We start from the raw sequence: 24454 nt of genomic DNA on the forward strand, positions 1-24454 counted from the left end.
ACAAACATGCCCTAATGGCTTCAGACTAGATGGTATCCTCCATCAACATCTATCCTCTTCCACCATAAAACTGAACAAAAATGAAAACATCCCTTCCTAGTAAACTGAATAAAATATATTTCTTTCAATGTCTGAATCAATATATTTCACATGCAGTTGAATCTAGTTAATTGTACCAGAGGGAATTAGTGTGTGGCACCCTGGAATTTACATTAGTGTGACAGAGCCTTTATCTGGAACACACCTAACTACCTCCAGGTAACTATCGCCTTCTTCTGCCACTTGTGTAGCCCCATTATGTGTATGCAAAACAAAACCAAAAACCAAACAAATTAAAAAATATATTGTGATCTAAACATGCTTAATATAAATACTTATTTCTCTTCAAAAACCTAGAAGACCCTACATGGCAGGTGGGAGGTTCTTGATCTGTTTTAACTCAGAGTGACATTTGAAATCTTCTGAAAGTTTCCAGGCTAAACAATCAGTGTTTGGGGGAAAAAAGTTCCCTGATGATGAAATTATAGTCGTTGAATTTTACAGCATGTAAGGATCATCAAGAACAGGTCCAACCCCAGAACAGCTCAAGAGAATTTTAATGGATTTGCCCTTGAGCTTGTACCTTGAGCCTGGCAGAGTTGGGATAGAATTCTAGAATTTTTATCCTCAGTACAGTGCTTGTTCCACTGCACTAACAGTGGAAAGTGGGGCAATAAAAACACTCACTGCATGTACTGATAACAAATATCTAGTATATGTAGACGTATTCTCTACTGTAGCTAGTCAGAGAGCTTTGTGGAAAGCAACCTGTTTCCAACATGGGCGTTGAAAATAAACCCAAACATGGATGCCTCTTATATTCCCACCCACATCAGTAAGAGAGTAGTCTAACACTCACAAAATGATTTGTCTTTGATAATTCACTGGCTTATCCCCCAACTCCAAATCCTCTTTGGTGGTTTAAATGGATCCCTGGAGTCTTGTGCATTCACAGTCTCCTTTCACCTTCTTGTCATAACCTATAGAATTTAAAAGTGCTCCACATTTAACACGTGCTTATGAAGCACCCGGCATGTAACCTGCCTCTTGCTCAGGGCTGGCTGCACAGCACTGAGCAAATCAGTCTGCCCCTGCCCTTGTGTTGCTTAGAATCAGGCTTTCCAGGAACAGCAGCAGATGATACGGTGTAAGCTCTGAGACTGCATCTCCAGGGATGCTGATTGAATAAAGCTAGTTAGGCCCAGGCATCTGCATTTTAGCAGCTATCCCAGGTGACTTTTAACTAAGTTTGCCTGAAGAAGCACACGTTCTGCCACCTGCTCAGGCAGCTTGGGATTGTGAACCTTGAGAGCCATGATATCCACTAAGGTTGCCTAACAAAATACTGTAGATGGGTTGCTTAAACAATAGAAATGCATTTCCTGCAGTTGTGGAGGCTAGAAGTTCAAGATCAAGATGCCAGCATGGTCAGTTTTGAGTGAGAGCTCTTTTCCTGGCTGGCAGATGGATGTTTCCTGGCTATGTACTCATATGGCTTTTTCCGGGTTCAAGTGCACAGAAAGAGCAAGCAAGCTCTCTGGCGTCTCTTCTCATAAAAGCACTAATCCCACTGCACCAGGCCTCTACCCTCATAACCTCTCTAACCCTAATTACCTCCCAGAGGCCCTGACTCCAAATACCATGGGGCTTAGGGATTCAATATATGAATTTCGGGGGACATAATTCAGTCCTTTGAGGCATCTTGAGCATATTCACCCATTTACCCTCATTATCATAGAACTTGGGGAACCCACCCTTGGTGCTCTGAATAGTCATAACGGACTATTATGGCAACTTAATAGTCTTAATAGTCATAACAGGCAACTTAAACCTGCTCCCAGAGACTCCTGATGTATTTTTTAATAAAGTAATGACTGATTAAAAAAATAAAATTAATAGTCTCAAATTATTTAGCTTAGAGTAAAAGTAACTATCAGATGACATTAATGTGTGAATCTATCTAACTGTATATATGTATATCTATCTATATATTATATATATGTGTGTGTGTATATATATATATATACACACACACACACACACACACACACACACATATCCCCCTACCACCAATTTGATGTCTTCATTTAAGAACTCTACACAGTGAATTTCCTAAGGGGAACAGGTAGGGAACACTGTGAATTCTAACAGTATTTTGCATTCCGTAGAAACATCTAAAATCTCTGCAAACATATTCTCCAAATTCATATGCTCTGAATCAGTCAGGAGGTAAAGACAATCAAAATAAAAGGGAATGATACCTTGCTATTTTATACCCCTCCCCCAGGCCTTTTCCTTTCCTGAGAATTACAGCTAAAATTCTCTGTCCAGTGTTGAAACTTTACAGGTTCAGTGCAACATCACACACACACAAAAAGAGTATAAAGGTGTTATACTTGTTTAGGAGCAAGAGTCGGCAGAGTGCTGTAAGTATTTCTAGACATTATACATTTCAGATTCTCTTTTCCAATTTCCTAGGGTTTTTTAACAGCTTTATTTAGGTGTAATTGATATAGAAAAAAAAATCTGGACATATTTAGCATACACAATTTGATGAGTTTGGAGATATGCATTCATCTGTGAAACTATCAAAACAATCAAAGTAATAAACATATCCACCACCCCCAAAGGTTTCCCCCCACCCCACTGTGTGTATGTGTGAGTGTGTGTGTGTGTGTGTATGCACGCATGTTAAGAATACTAAACATGAGGGATTTCCCTGGTGGTGCAGTGGTTGGGAGTCCGCCTGCCAACGCAGGGGACACGGGTTCGACCCCTGGTCCGGGAAGATCCCACATGCCGCGGAGCAGCTAAGCCCGTGTGCCACAACTACTGAGCCTGCACTCCAGAGCCCGCGACCCACAACTACTGAGCCCATGCGCCACAACTACTGAAGCCCACGTGCCTAGAGCCTGTGTCCGCAACAAGAGAAGCCACCACAATGAGAAGCCTGTGCACCACAACGAAGAGTAGCCCCGCTCCCCACATCTAGAGCAAACCCGTGCGACAATGAAGACCCAACGCAAACAAACAAACAAAAAAACTAAACATGAGATCTACTCCCTTAACAAATTTTTAAGTGAATTGTTAACTATATGCACCATGTTACACAGAATATCCCTAGAACTTGTTCATCTTGCATAACTGAAACTTGCCTGGGATACTGTAAAAAAAAGTCTAATAGATGAAAACAAACAAAAGTTTTGGCATCTTTATATTGAGACATTACACTTGTGATGAAAAATGTGATTGTCTTACTGGTCTCCAAGCGCTTTCTGGATTAAGACCTCTATTCATACTGACATCTGACCCCTCCCTCTGAATTTTTATACTCTGTTCCCTTATCCCAATCACGTGGTTTAAGTCAATGCCGCTTCTTTATTCTCTATTATCTCACTGAGATAGCAGTGTCCACAATTTGGTGTTTACTTTTTGGTTGATTCTAACATAATGTCTGTAGTGTCAGCTTTGCAACATAAGCTTGTACTTCTGGCACGCAGCAGGTGTTCAAAATATATTTATTGAAAGCATGAATTCACTGCATTGATAGGCAATCTTGACAGATGTGTAGGGCATGGGTGAAGAGATTTGTATGCAGTTTTGCTTAGCTGTGTGTGTGTTTTCTCCCTTGGAAATAGAATTTAAAAAGTATATTAATCCTTCCCATTAAGAACATCTGACATCATATAACACTTCAGCATGTGTGATGTCATGTTTAGTAAAATTAATTTGTTTTTTAATCAGATTTTTAAAATTCTTGCACACTTCCCAGTGTTTATAAGACAGAGAGAGAATCCAGTGGACTTGATATTCCAGGGAGTGTTTTTTTTAATTTCCTACATATTTTTCTATGCTGAATGAAAGGAAGATGTGTGTGTAATTATAGGTTATTTCAATGTGATTTTTCAAGTAACCACCATATAGGAGAATCACAGATATTTTTCATTCCTTTCAACCACAACATATAGCAGTTAAATTCATTTCAAGCCAAACCCTTTGATACAAATATAAAATATTTTAAAATATATTGGTTCAAAATTCAGGTCAATTTGCTTCTCATCCCTCCCAAATTATCCTACCCTATTCTATTCAGGCCTGTTGGAATTACACAATTTCATCTCAAAGAAAAAAATGAAATGCAGAAAGTGTAACAGAACCAATCCCAAATAATATCATCAGTCTTTACAGATAGGTACATAAGGACCTAAAGGCAGATAATTATTTCTTGGAAACGTACAAAGAAAGAAGAATATTGTCAGTGTCCCTTACAATTAGGGTGAATGTATCCCAGTTTGTCCTGGCAACATTATTAATAGTGCCTCTTTTTACTTTCAAAAATGTTCTGGTTTGAACAATAAATTTTATGAGCATCTTATGTATGATTTAAGAAGAACTAAAGCTTGGAAAATCTAAGAATTTCAAAATGTATCTAACTAAATAGCAGCATATATTCCCTAGAATTGAGTTTTTTGTCATTTTAAAATATATTTTGGAAGAATAATTGTCCTGAAATTCAGACTAACAAACTCAATTCTTTTTTCTCACATCTGACTGTGACAAATTCTCTGTGACAGTAATGCATCTTATGATAATCATGCTTTGAAAAGGTGTGCCAGGTCAAATGTAGGGCATTGAAACAGTGATAAGTCACAGGATAACTACGGAAAGCACTCTGGATTTCTGCTCAGAGAACCTGGATTCTGGTCTGTACTCTACCATGAACCAAATTTGTGGCCTTGGTCCATTCATTTAACTTTCTAAACACAAATATGTAAAAAGAGACTAATTTAACAGTGTTAACAGGATCAAATAAGAAAATACGTGCATGTTATTATTATCATTCTATTCCATTTAAGGCAGGCTTGAATGGCACCTTAGCTGAGAAAATGGAAAACTGTAAAGGGGATGAGATTTGGAATGTGGTTGGTTTGCTACAGGTCCTGGCTTACCAGGTGTCTTACCTTGGGCAAGCTATTTAACCTACTTAATTCTTAGTTTGTTCATGTGCAAAATGGGGATAATCTCTGTATTAAATTTATTTTCTCAGTCTTGTAAGATAACGCAAAACATTTCACACATAAATAGTAGCTATGGTACTTCAGAGCAGCGCTGCTGTGATGATGGTTTCTTGCAATATAAAATAGTGTGGTAGAACCTCCAACACTTCCAGAAGTCTGAAATGTGTCTACACATGTATGGCAGATGACAAAATGGTGGGATGGAGGTGAATCCAAATTATTTTCGAAAATAAAAAATAGCAAACTCCACAGATTTTATGTGTTAGGAGGCTGGGTTACCCATTTAGTTCCCTCCATTCTTCTATATCTTATTATAGCCTATATCCTCTTAAACTGAAAATCAGTTTGTAATATATTTAAACAAAGTTGTTAACTATGAAGAAAAACTCATACAAAAATAGTCACCAAAATGGAGAAAGCAGAGTGTTAATGATTATAGAACTTTATGGGATAGAGTAATAGATGAAAAGACAGCTAGGATATTGATCTGGAGAGACTTAGTGTGATCAGGAGAAAAATAAAGAAAGTAGCAGGTGGATTTCCAGCAGTATGATATTCAAAAAATGTCACTGTGGTAAGAGCTTGATAACTACAGTTGAAAACTGTAATAAAACTCAGCCACAGTTATCTGGTTTAGCCTGTTTCAAGCCTTAGAACACAGAAGTTTCACAACATTCATTACAGAGAGGAAGTGATTGCAGATTTACACACATTTCAGATTAATTGTTAGAGAATTGAAGAAAGGAGGGACAGGATACCAAGACTCATTGCTCAATCAAAATGTTTCTAAACATGCAACTTGTTTTGTAGCTTCTTTTTTAAAACTTTGTTCCACCTCTTTATTAAACAAGATTTGAAAAATTTTGTGTACCATACGTTAAACATTAGATCTTTGATCATTTACTTTTTATGATCTAAGAATGGAGAGGAGAAAAATACTAGAGTTAAAGGGGTATATAATTCAGTTTTTACCTCTCTGGATCGTTTGGAGTGTATTCCTAAATTAAAAGCTTATTAATCCAGAGATTGGCAAATTTTGATTGAGTTTCTCTCACTATTTTGCCTTCTCGAATAGTAGCTATTATCAATACACCCTCCAAAATGGGCATAAAAATGAGAGAAAAACTCAACTTGGCAAAAAAATAATAATAACAATTAAGGGGGAAAAATCACTCCTATGTGTAAAACCTTATAAATTGTGAAAAGATTACTCATAATCAAAGTGTCTGACTTTCTCTTTATGCAAATATTATTGAAAATCATGCATATGCAAATAAAGATGCTTCTTTATGACAGATTAAAGACATACAGTACAGTGATTAGTATTCCTTGTATACATTCAAATACAGCAAGATTGATATGCAAGCAAAATGAATTACAATCAGGAATAACACTCTATTATTATCATATCACTCAAAATCAGTACCAAGCAAGTAATATAGCACTCAGGGAAATGTGGGAATATGCAAGGCTTAGCCAGAGACAGGAAAGTTCCTCTTCCAGGAATGTGATTTTATATCACTAATTAAAAAAGCTATAAGCTACAAATGAAATAAAACACAATGGAAGGTATATAGCAGCATAATTATTTATGAAACAAAAACAGTCTTGCATATATTTGCAGACCTTGGACAAGACTGCTCTTGTTAGGTCTTAGATCATGAAGATCAACGCTCAACTATTCGTAAAAATTTTCATTGTGGAGGAAAACTATAACCGAATTCATTATTTTAGGGGAAAAAGGGATACTAAATCCAAACTAGGTATTCAATTTGGAAGTTGTTTGGGGGAACCAACTCTTTCATTAGGTCAATGATGTTTTTAAAAAATTTCCGCATGTCTGTTAAGAAGGAACAGTTATCCAAAAGCTTTCAGAGTCACAATTTTATCATGTGCCAAGGTTAACATTAAATATAGTCATGTAGTATTTCCTTTTGAAGATTGAACCACAATAGCAACTAAGGTAATAATAACCTATAACTATGGATTAATAAGGTATCTTTTTCCTAGATGGTTAATTTAGAATTTTGCTGAAAAAGAATAAATATGGTACTTCTGAAATCCACTCCCTTTAGAAAGGCATACACTGTGAAAAGTAGATTGGTTTAATTCAAATCTATTACCAAATAGTTTAAAATCTCCAAGATTCCCCATAACTTAATCTAAATGGTGCTTGAGTTATTGCACCTACTTTTTTTTTTTTTTTTTTGCACCTACTTTTAAGAAGTTGACAGATCTATGCTACCTGAATGAATCTCTGGTTCACCTCTGACTTGGGATTTGGAAATGTTGAAAGTGTCGCGTGCAAAGGTGGGAGTGTAATAAGAATTATGCCCTTCATCCTTGACCATCTTCTAGAGTTGTCAAAAAACAAAAACAAAAACAAAAACAAAAACCAACAACAACAAAAATAATACATGAGCTTAGGAGCTGGGTGATAAAGATAGAAATAAGGAAGACTATAAAGGTTTAATAGAGTAAAACAATTAAGATTCTTAAATCAAAATTGTATTGCTGAGCACCTAGGTTTTAAATTCTGCATTGTCTCTGGAAAAATTTCACTTTAGGAACTGCCCAATCCGGTGAACCAGATTAATTATTGCCACCTGTCTTGATATCTGTTCAAAAGGTCAATATATTTCCTTTCCAAATACTAGAAATAATTAGTACTTAACTTCCTACTTGGATGATGATGATGATATTAACAACATCAAGAACATAGTTGTATAGAGTTACATAATCTTTATGAATTACTCTATTTGATCACAACAACACTGAAAAGGAAAAGGTTAGATTTTACCATTAACCTTAGTTATCTAGGGTGAAAGCTGAGATAAATGACCCACCAAGGCTACAAAATTATTGTTTTTATAATGCACAATATCAGCTAATATTTACTATATGATGTTTCAGTTTGGAATCAATATCAAAACTGAAGTTTACTTGCTCTTAAAAAAAGATTCTATTTTTATGAGAACCATTTGCAAATGATTACTTTTTGCTTGATTGGGTTTTCTTTCCCACATTAATGTTGTTTGCATTTCACAGAAAAGGCAAAAAAATACCAGTTGTCTCCTTTGTGTTGAAATCAAGTTACACATATTTACTAAAATATGAAGTTTTTTTATGGTATTGCTCAGTTAATTTAATTCATTTGTATTTTTCCCAGTTTTATTCAGATATAAATAACAAATAAAATTGTATGTATTTAAAGTATACAATGTGATGATTTGATATATATATATACACTGTAAAATGATTACCACAATCAAGTTAATTGAAATAAATTTTAAAAATTAAAAATAGTAACCACTTTTTTTTTTTTGGTGATAACACCTAACATCTACTCTCAGCAAATTTCAAATATATTATTAATACAGTACAGTATTATTAACTATAGGCACAATGCTGTATATTAGTTTGTCAAAACTTATTCCATCAGTGGATAGAAGGTTCATCCCCAGCCCAAGAGTTCCAGCCTGCCCCTCTTAATGAACCACCCTAAGGATTTTGGACTCTCTTAGACAGCCCCACTACTGTGTGGGTACACCCTTCTCCAGCCACTTTGAGTGTTGGCTACTAACACTCAGCTGTACTTTCTGAGAATCACCCTCTATAGACAGGAGCTACCTAGCCTGCTACAGCTCACTAGGAGGTTGACTTCTCCTAGTGGATGATCTTCTCACCCATCACCCCACCCATACAAATCCTTGTGATTATATTGGGCCTATCTAGATAATCCATAATAATCTCCCTATTTTAAGCTGAATCATCTAAATTTGTTCATATGATTTTCTGGTCCAAGATAGTGACATAAGAGGCACCTGGACTAATATCCTCCCACAGACAAACTGAATATATAGCTACACAAGGATCAATTTCCTCTGAAAGAAAGTCAAGAACTACCTGAGAGACTCCGGATGAGATGAATGAGAAAAAAACCCACACCAAAACATGATTCAGTGCAGAAAGCAGACAGAAACAGCCATCTCCAAGTCTTTCTCTGAAAGAGCATGACCGCAAACCTTAAAAATGCTGCCTGAGTGTCCAGTGTCTAATCAGTCTGCACCTAGGTGCTAACTGAGATCCTCCCCTTTGGGTCACTGAAAGGTCATGGCACCCCCTCACATACTTGGAGATACTAAGAACAAAGAAGGAGGCTTGGATAAGCACAAAGGTTTGAGAGACAACCGAGAGGTTGGGATGAGCTCAATGATAAGATTTGTCATCCATGTGAGACCACTCTGTCAAGACTGGGATGTATGGCTGTTTTATCCAACGTGCAGAAACCAACACAGAGAGTAAAGGAAAATGAAGAAACAGAGGGTTATGTTCCAAACCAAAGAGCAAGGTAAAACTCCACAAGTGGATCTTAATGAAAAGGAGATAAGTGATTAACTTGCTAAAAAGTTCAAAGTGATGATCACCAAGGTCAGGAGAACAATGCATGAAAAAGTGAGCATTTCAGAAAATTTTAAAAGTACTAAACAGAAATCACAGAGCTGAGAAGTGCCAGATCTAAATGCTTTGATATTAGGTTGAATAAGGAAAGAATATTGTGGAAAAGTAAAATACATGGGGAAACCAATGGAAGATGAAACTTATTTGGACAAGGTCTGTTTGTACAGATTTCTCTCTACCTCGACTGACTCCCATCTCTGGTATTGAGTGTTTCTTCCCTCCTGGTCCAGGGAGGGCACCTTTCACATGTGAGTTTTATCTCCTGCTTTCAGGAAAACAAAGGGGAGGTCAGAACAGTCTCTTGCTTTGCTATTTTTCAAGTGCCTTTTGCTCAAAACAATCCTTATGTCAAAGTGGCATATTTGGGGGTGGTGCATTCTGCCACCCTTCACGCAGCACACAGTGAAAACTTTACAGTTTATCAACTTGTGGATAAACTTGAATATCAGTAGGAGATGTAAAGGCTGTATTTATAGTTAACTTATAAAAGATATATTAAATTATTTAACTGTATATAACCTATATTTTAATAGTCTGATTTTTCTTTCATAGTGATTCATTCACTCAAAAGGAAAGGGAAGAAAGTAATGAAAAATCCTGATGGAGAGATGGTAACCATAGGCAGGAATGGGCTACAAAATCAGAAGAGTGTAATTTTTTTGAGAAAAAAGAAACTAAAACAAGGTATACATGGGAGTAATTTGAGTTTATGTAACTCCTTGGAAGCGGTTTTGTGGATCTGGGTACTTGAACTTATGATTTCAGAATCAGTTACATGAATGAGCAATGGATAAAATAGAAGTTGAGGAAGATATAGTCATGTTGAATCTTTAGCTTTGTCTTAAAATTATGAAAGGGTTCCTCGATAATGAAATGTTTTTATTGTTTATTTGATTGTATTTCTTTTTGTTGTTGTTTATTTCACTTCTTAACTAATTTTGGTGTTAGGTCTCTATATTATGTTTACTAGAAAAGTATCAATTTACTTTTTGTACTTGACTAAAACACGTAAAACTTTTGATGAAAGAGCAAATGGGTAGCTTGTTTTTTGGTTTCTGGTTTTTTGTTTGTTTGTGGGTTGTTTGTTTGGTTGGTTTTTTTGTTAGTTTGTTTTTTGGTAATGTTCTAATTCCAAAGTTTTTCAGCTCTTAGGAAAACCTAAGATATTTAATCATGTTACATCATACAAAGAATCACCACTGATTATATAGCAGTAACAACTTAGGAGCAAGGGAAAAGTAATAGAAAGAACTAAACAAGCTCCTTATGATTTGTCTGAAAACTTTGCTTCTATATTGGTAAGTAAAACATCCCAAGGGAGAAAGATCATAAAGCAAATGGAAAACAATGATAAATATTACATGTCTGATGTTAGACCCTAAATATGGGTCCATTATAGCATATTATAAAATCTGATCTCAAAAAACAAACAAACATTAAAAAAGAAATTAACCATTCCTATTACTATTCAAAGGATTTGTGTGTTAAAAGATCTATAAAAGCTTGAGGGGGTTTTATGAATCATATAGTAATACATATAACTGAATTAAGAGCTAGGAATGATAGTTCAGCAACAGGGGGATTACGCTTGTGATTACCAGGTATATCACTTTTACAAGTGTACTTTTATTTAGTTGTATTTCCGGCCTTATCTTTAACATTTGTTGGAATAGATTATTATTTTTAACAGCTCTGCAAAGAGAGAAATCAAGTAGAGTTTTATGATTTGCAAAGTATTTTGCTCAAGCAGCTTTATATCTGTAAGAAAATGAAATTTCTGAAATCCAATGTTGAAAATGGGCTTGTTGACACTCTTGAATTAATGTAAGGAAAATCTATATACACTCAAAATAATTTGAATAATCATTAGCTGTACTTTTTCTCAGACTTCAAAATGGGGATGATGATACTCTCTACTCACTTCTTAGGACACGATGAAGATTAATTCAACCTTTTAAATAAAAATATCAAATATTTTAGGAGTTGGGTATCAGAGAAATGTGTACAATGTTTTTAGGTAAAAATATATTATTCACTGGGATGCAGTAGGATTTTATTCTATGAAGTACTTTATGGCTGTAGGTAGCAATAATCTGCTTATAAACTTTAGCTTTTAGGCCCCTTGACAAAGATTCTAACCATGTGTCAAATTCCCTCTTTTTTAACAAATTCTCTTTCATTTCAAAAATTCTGAAATGTTCACCTTCACTTCAATTCATTGATTGATAGAACCTTAGAAGATCCTCATTTCTGTGTACAAATTTATAGTCTGAATGCAGTGTTGGTCTTCCATCTGTATTTACGGGAAATTAATTTCTGAGATGGACTGATTCAAGGTAACTTTGTGTACTCAGCTAAGGGAAATAATAAAATGTCTTAGCTACATTATTTTCCATTATGTAACCTTATCAAGTAGCGAGCAAATATCCCTGAGCCATTCAAAATCACAATTGGTTTCTATTAAATTCTGGTAATTCACATCTTATTTATTGGGATTAGTATTGATTGTGTCTCCTCAAAGTAGCTTTAATATAAACTCATGATCTGTTGATGAAGGAGAAAAGCAATGACCACATAGCTAACTCTTAGAGGTCCTTGACTTCAAAGTGTGGTAATAAAGCTACCTCTAAAACTCAGCGTATACATTTTCTAAATACTCATAGTTAGAGTCAAGATAATAAAATAAATCATTTAAGTCAATGTGTTGTTAAATTCGAGAGAAAATGAGGGACTAAAGAATGATAAGCAATAAACACAAAAAATATTTTAAATGAAAATCAGGGCCAGTTTGAATGTTGAAGATGATAGAAAGCAGCAAGAGATCAAAGAGGTAAATGAATTTTTTTTTAATGTGCTACAAAGAAAAGAATTATTCAGGCATAGACTGAAAAAAAGAAGTTAAAAATTCTCAGAAGACCAAACATCAAAACACAAAACAAAACAAAAACCATACAAACAGAAGATAAAGGGGGCAGAAAGAATTATCCAGAGTTAAAGAAGAAAAAGAAAAAAAAGAAAAAACAAAGTACAAGAGGTAATTTGAAAAGTAAATTAAATAAGGTTTAGAATGGTGCAGCCTGCAAATGAGAAATTGATACAAAGAAAGGAATTCAATTAAAAAACAACAGAAGTAATTGAGGCAGGAAAAAAAATTCTACTTTAAAAAAGACATGCTATTAGCAATAAATACATTTAGCTTGACTTACAATAACTAAAAGACTAGTGGTGAAAATTTTGACCTCTTATGGTTTTATGTACTGAGTTGGACAGGAAACTTGTTTCATTTGAACGATCTATGTGAAGTGAACACTTAGATGCTTAATTTATTATTCTTTAATGAAGACTAGGTCACAGATCCATAACAAGTCAATAATCCAGTCCTAACTCTTACTTTAATTTACCGATTGCCAATGCAACTTAATTGATTTACTCCTTAGCCAGAGCTCCTGTATAGCTACCAGCAAGAAAACATGTAAGTACTTTTCTCTCATAATTTTATGAGGCCAGAGAAAATAGCAAAGGTGCTACTGAAGCTTCTTAGAAGGGAACCATGCATTAATGGTTCATTAATGTTTTAGTGTTTACTACTTCTTAAAAATTTGAGGGGGTAGCCTACCATAAAAGCTATAAATCCAGAACAAAGAAACAAGGATTTTAAAAAATAATGATAACACAAAGCACAATAAAGAAAAATATCTTTCCTAAATCCTGAAGCTTTATATAGCTCTAAGCACACATTTATGACACTAACGTTTGTAAACCCCTCCATGCTGAAGCCTTGCCCATTAGGCAAGGCTTTCCCAGTGTCATCTTCACTGATAGCACCGTATCTTTTGGGATACCTTCCTCTGCAACCGCATCTGTATTTAGACCCTAGGTATCAGCCCCTCTGACCTCTTACCTTGTACTTCCATGTCCATCGTGCCCTTGACCAGGCGGATCCCTCTGCATGAAGGCAGAACTCTTAATTTTAATCAGCTGAGGAATTTCTGTCTTACAGAATTCTGGGCTAAAGGTATTTCCTCTCTGATACTTTTCCTAATCATTCTAGATAGAGTTAGTAATGGTTTTCATATCTGTCTTCTCCATGGCCCATTACCTATATACACATCTCTTAAGAGTTATTGGAGCTTATATCATATTACTAGGTTCTTGGCTGCTAATTTTCCCCACTAAATTTTTAGTATCTTAATGATTGAGATTTTAATTGTCAACAAATATTTGACATGAATTGGTAAGAATGTGTAAAAAGTGTCAGAGTTGATAACTAAAACCCAAGTTTCCTGATGACTATTCATTTTAGTTTTGCATATGCTTCCTCAAAGTTATTTGCTGAAGAGATGTCCCACACAATTTACATTTTGACAAATGATTTATGAATGACTAAATAAACATCTAAATAATTTTTAGTGCTACTATCACCACTGGTTTACTTGCTGAATAGAAGATTAAATGTGGAAATCTATTATTCTAAATCAGAGACATCTAAGAGAAGAGGGTGTAAATAAATAAATAAAACAAGTAGAAGTAAATACAATACAATACAATACAACCAACTATGGCAGATACTGTAAAAACTTAAAAGACATAAACATATTCTACATGACTTTTTATATCCTGTAGAACATCAAATGGTTTGATTTAATCAAACAAACAACAAGTTAAGAATGAAAGAGCATGCCCTGAAGAACAAGAAGAGCTCCCCAGAAGGAAAGCCAGTATTTTTTTTGCTTAAAAAAAAAAAAAAGGTAAATACCTCCCTCCCAAAATAGAGCAGGATGCTTGTGTTACAGTCCCCAAGCCTTTTGTTCTGATGATGGGAGCTATATTTTAATTTAGCTGGGGTCCAGGAGACTATTTAGCAATGGAGACATCTTAATGTACCAAGTATTTGGTAGAATATTTAACCAAAATTTTATTTCAAATCAATAAATGTACACTGGAGTCTGAGAATCAATTTTAATATTCCTATGACCTACTAGTTTTTGTATAAAATTTGAACATCTAACTAGCTGTATAAAGTCTAAACAAATAAGTAGTTGTATAAAACCTGAATACCTAGCTTTCCAGTCTACAGTAAGATTATATGATTTACACTTCTTGATTTCCTTTTTCCCCTTATTCCCCACTCCAGATTTCTGACTGGGGCCCTGTATTAGAATCTTATTAATTCCCTTCTTCTTTGTTATCCCTAATTATAGAGCTGTCAATCTCAAAACCCACAAAAGAGGGAAATTTGAAAACATTCTGGATTTGTATTATACTATTGGATGCATTGTGAGTTTTTTCACATAGCTGGAAGGAGAGAGCTTTAAATGAACTTTTCACAGGGGAAAAAAATAGGTGAGTGTTTAACAGGAAAAAAAAGGAATTGACAGATATATAATTATTTTAGTGTCTCCACTTTGTTTCTTTCTTCCCCTTTGTCAGCTGCCTTCTCTCTCGATTCACCAACATACCCCCTAAAAGTTATTTCGTTTCAGTGTTCTTTTATCACATGTACAAAGCAGACTGAAGAGGAATCTGCTTGGGTTTTCTTCTTCAGGTAAAGCATGCATCGTTGAGCTCCAGGAGCTTAGGGACTGAAATCTTTAGAATCATGTGGGATTTGGCCCACCTCAAGAGCAATAGACTTTAAAGATGTATGTATACAGAAAAACTGCCCTGTAATTACCAGTTTTTAACACAAAAACTATTCATGTCAGTATAATCCAGGAGGATCCATTAAAAAAATCAACTGAATACTTTTAATTAGAAAGGGACCCCAAAATGTACATAAGTTAAAAGTCAGAAATGAGTTTGACTAGGTATACATATCACATCCTTGTAATCCTACTGGCATCAATAATAATCATGATTCAGGTGAAGGAAACAAAAAAGTCAGAGGTGATTTGTAAAAACAAACAAACATGTTTTACAAAATTAAAGGGAAAAAGACAGTAGAAAAAGTCAACTAGGGAATTATTCTCATTTTATGAATTGTTAACCTCTCAGCTCTACGTATGGTGGCTGTTTCTATGATTTGAATCTACAGTGATATCATTAAAATCCAATAGGTCTTATAAAAATATGCATGCTTCTAACATTTAGAGGCTGCCATTTTTTTTCCAGGAGATGTCCCAATTTGTTTTGATTATCTCATTGTCCAAAAACATAATCACTCTTCTCCCAAAGCTTCTAAACAGAAAAACCAAAGCAAAACCAAAACCTGTTTATATATTAATATATATATATATTTTTTGAAATTGATTATTTATAAATAAAAGCATACAAAGTCAATTATAAATAATGTTAAATTATGACTTACTTGGAACTGAATTATATTATCACAGATATTAGAAACTACATTTTGGATCCATTGCATAAAAAAGGGAGGAGTGATGGACTAGAAATTCCTTTAGGAATAGTATCATCTTTATTTAAAGAATTCTTACCTGGCATTATCCTTTGACATTTCACATGCACCTTATGAATAAATATTGATACGAGTTCAGATGAGATACTTCCATAAAATCCTGTCTGGTGGATTGCTGAATGGATTTAGTTATATATTGGCTGAAATTGGCCAAATGTTTCCTTATTAGTAGGATATCTAAAATAGTATATCATGACACATTATTTAATTCGTTACAATGACTGCAACTGTGAAAGTTTTGTCAAAAATCAGGAGATGAACTAATTCTTTTAGCATAAAAATAATTATAGTATAAGCTCTTCTGAGTGCAGATAGACTCATTCCTCTGGAAGCCTGAATTTGGCTTAATTAAGGAAAATACTCCCCTTTCCTTCATAGGAGTTGCGATCATTTATTTCATCCCATACTTCCTTTAAAGGCTGCTGAATTCCCTTCTCTTGTTATACTCTAGTGATTTTTCAAGTATGCAAACTGGAGTTTAAAGACTGTTTGCTTCTTGCAACTCTAAAATCATCTCACATTTCTTTTATGACATGGAAGGTAACACATTGCAATATGTGAAAGGTGTTCTTATTTCAAAAGGAACTGAAATGAATGTCAGATTTATCTAAGGGAAAAAAATATTATTGGTACTTCATATAAATCTCTCCTTCTCTCCCCAAAATGCAAATTAGTTTAATATTTGGTAGCAACTAACAATGATAATAAATGAATTATGACTGCTGGTCTAGTGATAATGTCAAAACATGTTTTTTTTCTTCTATGACAAACAGATCAATCAAACTACAACAAATACATGTGATTAATAAAAGTGCATTTATCTCTTCCAGCTTCAAAATTCCAAATCTTATTAGACTACGGGCAAGATTCAATGGTAGGTGCTCTACGGTTCCAAAGTTCCTTTTGTAAGGCACAAGGAGACAAAAAAAACCCACAAAAAAACAAGAATTCACTTTAAGGATGTATATGATAATTATAGCTGGGTTAGGTTAAATTACTGTTCCAAGTTATTCATGCCCTTCCTCCCCTTCACTTTGATGAGGGGATATACTTCCCTGCTCCTTGCCTTTGGGTTCAGCCATTCCATAACATCTTACAGAAAAACCCAAACAAACTTTTTGGCCAACCCAATACACTGCTTTGGCTAATAGAATGTCAGCAGTCATAACACAAGTAGGAACTTCAAATGTTTACTGTTTAGTTGTACCTGCCCTCTTTTACCTCTTCCAATCACTATCTGAAGAACATACTCTAGGCAGCCGACTTGCCCAAGGAAGATGAATAACAAAGGAGCAGGATGAGCTTGCCAATTTAGAGACCTGCAGCTTGAAGAAGAGTTGCCCAGAGGCACCAACCCAGACCAGGCAGCTACTGGCCGCTGTATAGACAATTCAGTGATCCAGCTGAGATTAACAGAGCTCCTTCAAATAACCCACAGACGCATGAGAAATAAGAGCTTCTGTGTGATGACGCCTTGCCGTCTTCATTTCATTTCTGATCTGCTTTTTTTTTTTTTAATTTTTATTTATTTATTTATTTATGGCTGTGTTGGGTCTTCGTTTCTGTGCAAGGGCTTTCTCTAGTTGCGGCGAGCGGGGACCACTCTTCATCGCGGTGCGCGGGCCTCTCACTATCGCGGCCTCTCTTGTTGCGAAGCACAGGCTCCAGACGCGCAGGCTCGGAAATTGTGGCTCACGGGCCTAGTTGCTCCGCGGGATGTGGGATCTTCCCAGACCAGGGCTCGAACCTGTGTCCCCTGCATTGGCAGGCAGATTCTCAACCACTGCACCACCAGGGAAGCCCGTGATCTGCTTTCTTAAACTCTTAAAGTTTCTAGTGTCTCCAGCTATGACTTCCTATCAGTCAGATAAGCCTGTTGCTTTCCATTTCTTTTTTTAATAAACATCAACATAAAGAAACCAAGTTTACTTAGTTCTACTTATTAACAGTTCACGAAAAACACAGACTGAGTGAAAAGCACCCAGAATAAGTTTCTACTGCCACAAGTAGCTTAAAGGACAGCGTGAATAGTTGAGTTTGTAATTTTACAGGAATATAGATGAGGAATGACGACAGGAAACTTTTTCAGTGTGAACTGGATTACATTTCTGAATGAGGATGTCGAACGTGCTGTGTTTTCTTCCATCTCCTCCGCAGCTGCCCAGAGCCTCCTCCCCTCCTCCAGCCCCCACCAGCCCCAGCCTGTGAAGTGGGCTGGGCTGCGCTGGCCTGATGAGAGGGTGGATGTGCTCTTCCCCTGGCAAAGACAACAGAAGCTGACATCTTCTTTGAATTCTGGCTTATAAAGAGGGTGATTATTTTTGCAGCTGCCTTTAGTCTTTACTGAAAAAGTGTTTATGTCTCCAATGCCCACTTTTAAATTATGTGGTGGTTTCCAACTAGGGCAAAGGTTGTGTTTTTCTTCAGTCACTTCTCTGTTCATATTTTTCATGGTCTTCTGATGGTTATAGACAGACTTGTTTAATTCTACTTTTTGCTATATCTTAAGTGCTTGTTAAATATTTAATGATTCTTATCCAGGAGTTGCCAAATACAGTCCTGAACTCTGTGTCTCTCCAGATCATTAAAAACTATCAGTCCAATTGCTCTATTTTTTTCTGACAGAACAACAATAACAACAAGAAGAATTATTATAAACAGCATACATAATCCTGAGTGTTTTTGAGGGAGTAATTTTTTTTGGAGTGCTGAGTCTGTTTATTATAATGTGAATAAAGAAATTATGAGTAACATTTGAGAAGTCTTGATATTTAACATGAAATTTACTGGGTGCTGTCTATCCACTCAGTAGTCAGACCTTGGTTAACCCCTTTCAAGATCCCTGCTTGCCTCCCCCAGAAGTACAGCTAAATCAGCCACATCTATTTCGGTCAGTAGTAGAGAAAATTTTAGAAAAGGTTAAAATCTTAGGTTGATGAGAGTTAGATGGACCTGGAGAGTGATCAAGTTTAATCCTCTTTATTTTGCTTAAAAGCTACATAAATAATATAATAAATAATAATAAATAAGCTACAAGGATCTATTGGACAACACAGGAATATAACCAATATTTTATAATAATTATAAATGGAGTATAACCTTTAGATATTGTGAATCACTATGTTGTATACCTGTAACATATAATATTGTACATCAACTGTATCTCAATTTTTAAAAAAGTAAAAAAAAATCCATTTCATCTTTTAAACTAAATGACCATGATAAGGAGGTCTTGGGGCATTGGGTTGAGACAGTATTAATATTAGATGAAAAGAAAGGAGGAAAAGAGAAGGGAGATTTTCACCCAAATTGAATAATGTCTATTTTTTTCTTTGTGAAGAAGGGAGATTTGAAATTCATGTTGGAGCTTCTTCTGTTATATCAGGAAGCTACAGGTTGAATAATCATATATTAATATTATTACTATAAACAGTATATTACAGATTTTTTTTCTGAGAATTTTTTTTTCCTAGACAGATCAAGGATTTAAATACCAGGTAAGCAGCCCTGTCTAGTCCTTTCCAATTAGGTTGCTGTCTGAAACCTGTCCTAGGTCTAGCTTTATCTCCACATTGCAGGTTTATAAACTACACCACAGGCATCCCTTCCTATCTGCTGGGCTAAGCAGGGTCATCACACCCCCTCCATAGGCAATCCTCTTTCCCCCTGCTGCCAATCTTGTTAGAAGCTGGAATAGCTAATGAAGACAGCATGCTTTCATTTGAGGAAGCCCTACAAGCAGTGGTCTATTCAGCGTATTTGAAGGCTTTGCACCTTTCATCATCTCTCTAGTTCCCTAGCCCCCTACTTCAACTCCACCAAAATAAAAGTTCCTATATTAAAGAAAATCTGTCATCGCTAGTGTCAGCCAATGAGGGGGGAGGGGGGAAAAAAGCATAAAGGAAAAAAAAAAGCCTGGTTATTCCACAATCTGCAAGTTGTATAATTTAGGGTTTTGGGGTACCTTCATTATAAATGAATTCTAAATAGATTTATAAAGTTTAATAGGCAACATAGAAAAGTCAGGGGCCACAAAATTTGAAAAAAATATTGGAAAAAACCCCCTTAGAAACACATATCTATATGGTTTTGAGAACATCTTCTAGGGTTCTTAGGGGTGACCCTTGACTCATGAAGGGCTATGAGCAGCGCTAGCTAGATGTATTCTTCTCAAGCTCTAAATATGTTATAATTTCCTATCTATACAAAAGAAAACTTTACACTTTTACAATAAGGGGTTGACACTTTTGATGTTTAATCTTGCATTTTACTGGTTGTCTCGTACATATTCATCTTTATTTCCCCCTCCTGCTCAGTGCCAAAGCTGTGGGAATCCTTTGGGTATTATTATCCTCACCACACTGTTGTTCATCAGTGTTTATCTTTTTGAAATGCTCTCTCCCTTTCTCCTTTGCCTATTTCAATCCTTCCAATATTTCAAAGCCTGACCAAACAGCTACCTCTTCTATTCAGCTGCCCTTTATTGATTTGTGCTCCTATGTCATTCTCTGCTTCTCGGTATGATCACAGCAATAAGTTTGTTTTTTTTTTTTTACATCAAAGTTTAGCACTGGGGCACTGGCCTTGTTGCTTTGTTCTCAGATTCCAGGGAGCCTCTCTTCTGTTGGCGTAGTAGGGATACACGATAGCAGCTCAAGAAGAAAGTACAGGTAGTATTTACTTCAAGATAAATTTGATTTTTCAAAAATTAAATATGGCTTCTAGCTGACAGTCTCCAATCCTACACATTGATCACGACCTCGATGTAGACAACACAGGCTTGAGAGTCAGACTGCCTGAGTTTGAGTTCCAGTTCTACCACTTAAAACCTGGCATGTCAGCATTGCTGTACTTCAGGTTCTTTATGTATAAAATGAGGATGACAGTAATACCCACTTCATAGGGTTGCTGTGAATGTTAAATGAATTCATAAGGCAATTAGAATGGAGCCAGGGCCATGCATGTACTCAATAAATATTAATTATTATGATGATCACTATTCATGAAAATATTTATTGTCACCCCCAAATAGCTCTTTAGCATGCAGATAATGAAATCACCACAACAATACTTTAACACATCACAGTGCTGGATTCAGACTTAGAAGCTGAGATAGGAAGTAATAATAAAGAAGAACCCAACCCTTTCATTGAGCTAGGCCTTTCAAAATGGGATAAGCATGATCTCTATTTCCTCGGCTAAATTAAAAATACTATAACACAATATGGACCTTTTAATATGCATTTTTGCACAGCCAAGATCAGTGGTCAGAAAATGCATAGAAATCACCTAATTCCTTTAGGAAGAGAGAGGGAAAGGATTTCTAACTAATTTAAGGGCCTTGCAAAGTCTGAAGCATATGATGGTCTATTGCTTCTGGTATTCACTTAAACTAGTAAATATTATGGGAAAGTGTATCACAGAAAAGGAAAAATGGAGCCCTGAGTAAAAATGTAAGCACTATAAATATAACTGAAGCAAGGATGAAAGGATAAAAGTTATGTCCTTAGAAAAATAGATGCTTATTATACAGTTCTAGGAAAATTTTTTTTTCCTTTTCAAAGTAATTAATTTGGTTCACTTTTCAGTTGATGGAATTTTATCTTCTAGTAATTTTTTTTTACATAGTTACGAAAAATTTTTTCCTGTGAGGATGAGAACTTTTAAGGTGAACTCTCCTAGTAACTTTCAAATATGCAATACAGTATTATTAACTATAGTCACCATGATGTACATTACATCCCCATGACTTATTCATCTTATAATTGGAAATTTATACCTTTTGACCCCCTTAACCCATTTCGCCCAACCCCCAACCCCCAGCCTCTGACAACCACCAATCTGTTCTCTGTATCAATGAGCTTGGTTTTTTTAAAAATTTGTTTGTTTTTCTGTTTTAGACTCCACATATAAATGAGATCATACTATATTTGTCGTTCTCTGTCTGACTTATTTCACTTAGCACAATGCCCTCAAGGTCCATCCATGTTGTCGCAAATGACAAGATTTCATTATTTTTTATGACTGAATAATTTCCATTTTATAATTTTACGAATATATATAACATTTCTTTATCCATTCATCCACTGATTGATTGACTCTTAGGTTGTTTCCATAATTCCATGTCTTGGCTATTGTACATGGAATGAACATGGGGTGCAGATGTATTTTCAAAATAGTGATTTCCTTTTCTTCGGATAAATACCCAGAAGTGGAATTGCTAGATCATGTAGTTGTTCTATTTTTATGTTTTTGAGGAAACTCTGTACTGTTTTCCATAAAGGCTCCATCATTTACATTCCCACAAACAGTGCACAAGGGTTCCCTTTTCTTCACATCCTAACAATTGTCTTTTCTTGTCTTTTTGATAATAATCATTCTAAGAGGTATGAGGCGATATCTCACTGCGGTTTTGATTTGCATTTCCCTGATGATTAGTGACGCTAAGCATCTTTTCATGTACCTGTTGGCCATCTGTATATTTTCTTTGGAAAAATATCTATACAGAACTTCTGCCCATTTTTTAGTCAAATTTGTTTGTTTATTTGTTTTGCTACTGAGTTGTATGAGTATATATTTTGGATGTTAACCCCTGATCAGATATATGACTTACAAATATATTTCCCATGCAGTAGATTGCCTTTTCATTTTGCTGATGGTTTCCTTTGCTGTGCAGAAGCTTTTCAGTTTTACATAGTTTCACTTGTTTGTTTTCGCTTTTGTTGCCTTTGGTTTTGGTGTAATTAAAAAATCATTGCCAAGACCTATGTGAAGGAGCTTACTGTCTATGTTTTCTTCTAGGAGTTTTACGGTTTCAGGTCTTAACGTTCAGCATTCATTTTGAGTTAATTTTTGTGTATAATGTAAGATAGTAGTTCAATTTCATGAAAATAACTTTTAAATGTTCTGTAACTACGACTCTCATCAGATACACACAAGGACACACACATCACACTGAGATTTTTGCTGTACCCTTAGTTCATCATTTATACTTTTTTATATGAAGTTATCATGTAATTGAAAATATATTATTAATATTAAAGCACCCTCATGGGCCTGTAATTTACTAAATTCTTTAAAAATCAGTTTAAATTTTTAAAAAAAGGTGGGGGGGAATTCCCTGGCGGTCCAGTGGTTCGAACTCCATGCTTTCACTGCCGGGGGCCCAGGCTCGATCCCTGGTTGGGGAACTAAGATCCTACAAGCTGCAGAGTGCGGCCAAAAAAAAATCAGTTTAAATAACTGCAGCCCTGCCCTATAGGAATTTACAATCCAAGATGAAAAATGCTGATCTTGTTATAGAATAAATACAATGTATATAGAAAACAAACAGAGGAAGGGGAGGGAAAAATTATTACCTCAATTCTAGAGAGAAATCTCCAAAGAAGAAGAGAGAGTGGACGGAGCAGAGAGCTAGCTAAGAATAAGTACTTCAGCCTTCCAAATATAAGGAGAGACCCAGAATAGGCACAGAATTGTGATGCAACCATTGGATGAAACAGGTTTCTGACACTTATATCTCCTTTCAGGCTAGTACCTATGCTTGGAATTTCCCACTCTTTTTATCTTATAACTGCTGGACTTACCTTAAAAAAAAGTCTATGATTTCTTTTTTATAAATTTCAAAATAGAAAACACTAACCTATGGTAATAGAAATCAGGATAAGGGTAAATTTTAGGAGTGTAGTGATTGAAAAGAACAGGCAGGGTTTTGGGGTTATAGTTACATTTTGCTTTTTTTGCTCTGTATGTCTGTATGTCTGTTACAGTGGTTTCCATTTTCTTATACATATTCACTGAGCTGTGCATGTATTATTTGTGCACTTTTCTGTATGTATGTTTTGTTTCAATAACATTCACATTTTTCAAAATGTCAACTCATATCACGTCTTCTATGAAACTTTTCCTGCAATACCTTTCCCATCTTATCTCTCCTTTTTCTAGCCTTCCTGTACTGCCAATATTAAGGTTAGTTAAAAGCAAGAGACCATATATTTTTTCTTGTTTTATCACCAGCAACTAAAAGAGGATTGTTATTAATCTATGCTTAATCAATTACCAATGACAGACAATAATTAAATGAAAAATACATAAGATTTGCATGATCAAAATATGAGTACCAAGAAAAGTAACACAATTAAAAATTGCTGACAACCAAGATCTTGAAGCAGATGGTAAGGAGATTCCTTAACTTATATGGAAATGCTTAGTTAGCATGTAGGTGCTGATTACCATTATTTCATACCCTACAAATTTTAAATTAATATTGAAGTTGAAAATTATTCTTGCCTGTAATTATCTTACATCTGTATTTTCATTAAAAAGGCTCTCTGTCAAGGAGATATGGTCAAACCACGTTTAGTAATTTACAAATAGAAACTTCCTGATAATAATATCCTTGGATTTATTTACTTATTAAATACTTACTGGGCTTCCTCTATTTGACAGAATTTTCCATATTCTGGAGATACATATCTAAATAAAATCCTTTCCTCAACGCACTTACTGGTTAGTGGTAAGA

Source organism: Balaenoptera musculus, chromosome 11 (genome assembly GCF_009873245.2).
Source record: "Balaenoptera musculus isolate JJ_BM4_2016_0621 chromosome 11, mBalMus1.pri.v3, whole genome shotgun sequence".
NCBI lineage: Eukaryota > Metazoa > Chordata > Mammalia > Artiodactyla > Balaenopteridae > Balaenoptera > Balaenoptera musculus.